Genomic DNA, 1,794 nt, shown 5'->3' on the forward strand with positions numbered 1-1,794 from the left:
CCCTCCAGACGATGCGCGAGGCGGAGGCAGAGCTGGCGCGATTGCCTCCCCTCGCCTTATATGGGTTGAGTGCGCGCCTGGGGCGGGGCGGGGCGAGGCCGGGGAGTGCCCAACGGGGGCTCCTGTTCCCCTCAGCTCTTGCTCCTTGCGGTAGGGGGTGGGGCCTGTGAGGAAGACGGTGAGAAAGGCTCGAGTAGTGGCGGGTTTGTTGGACTTTGGGGTTGTATCTGTAAAATCATTTAAAATTTTCTTGAGTGGGCACAAAAAAAGTTCTGAAGCCACCGTGTTAAAGGGAAAATAGGATGAAGGGGAGCCGACGCGGCCTGGTGTCGCCAGGACGTCTGCCCCAAGCGCCGCGAAGAAGCCGGGAAGAGTTTGTCAGGCCTGCCTCTGCTCCCCGCCGGTTGCCCCAGCCCGGCCCCCCGAGCCCTGCGGTTCCTCTCCGCAAGGCTGATTTCCCGGCGCCGCCCCTGAAGGGTCCCTGAGGAGCGGGCCGCGAAGCGTTGCCCTGGCGGTAGCCATGGGGACCCGGGGCTGCTTGGTGCTCCGCAGGGTCACATTGACTCAGTCACCCCAGACTGCAAAAGTAAGGCGCAGATGCCGCACGAAAGCACTGTATTTAGGGATAAGTTTCAGGGGACCCGGACTGTTTAGCAGTAGCGCTAGTAGATACATTATTATGCTTTTCACTTTTAGTGCTAGAGTAGTTAAAATGAGAAGTGATTTTTAGTCTGAGGGACAGGTGGTTCCTGACACGTTATTAAACATCTGAGTCTTAACTGAGTTAATTTTAGGGATTGAACAGTGCTTTTAGAAGACCATGGGAACTGGCATGTGTAGATCAACTCTTTACAGCGGGTTAATAAGAAACATCTATACCAGGTTATCAAAAGTAACAATACTTTCAGTATTGTTGTATTGTAACAGGTATTTGTTACAAATTTTTATAAGAACTCAGATTTTGAAAAAAAAATCTTTGAGAAATTTAATAAATTCAAAATAGACGTGATTTTGTAACGATTTGCATTGAATACGGACAAATTGAAATAATATTTAAAGCTTTCTAGAAATTGACTTTGTGTACTTAAGTTTGGCTACTTCTACCTAGTGCCTTATGCCACCTTTGGTGGGAATTTTATTTAACTTGCTTTCAAATATCCCCAAACCCCATATAATATAGAGTTAAAAGCTCAAGTGAGATTTTCGTAGGAAAAGGAGTTTGGTGTGATGGTTCTGGAGACCTGCGCTGTAGTTCAGCTGTGAGGCGGCTGCTGCTGCTGCTGAATTGTAAACAAAGCAAGTTATTACTTAACTACAAATTTCTTCTTTCTGACATCTTTTCTATATGCTTCATAAATTTGTTCGATTAATAGTAGACAATCTATGTAGAATTGGTTTAAAACAATAAAAGTACTACATAAGTTGCCATTAAACTATTAAGCTGAGAGAACCGGGGCATAGTGAGACTATTTAGGTAACTAGTAACAGAATTAAGGAGGTACCTGTACTGCTTTTTTGTATCGATAGGTCTTTGGAGTTCAACTGTTCTCAGCCTCCAGATGCTTGGAACTGTATAGGCATCATTTGAAACACGGAAATAAAACACGGTTACTAGTCTACACAATTTGAATTTTGAAAAATGTTTGCTCTGCGTCTAAGTAGTTTACATTTGTTTAAAAGCTCTGATCTTTTCAGTTAAATTTTCTAGACGTTTATCAAGAAAGTTTTCAAGAACTTAACACATTCATCAAAAGGAAAAAAGTCTTAGAACTATAGAAGATAAACATATAGTGT

Source organism: Nomascus leucogenys, chromosome 8 (genome assembly GCF_006542625.1).
Source record: "Nomascus leucogenys isolate Asia chromosome 8, Asia_NLE_v1, whole genome shotgun sequence".
Lineage (NCBI taxonomy): Eukaryota > Metazoa > Chordata > Mammalia > Primates > Hylobatidae > Nomascus > Nomascus leucogenys.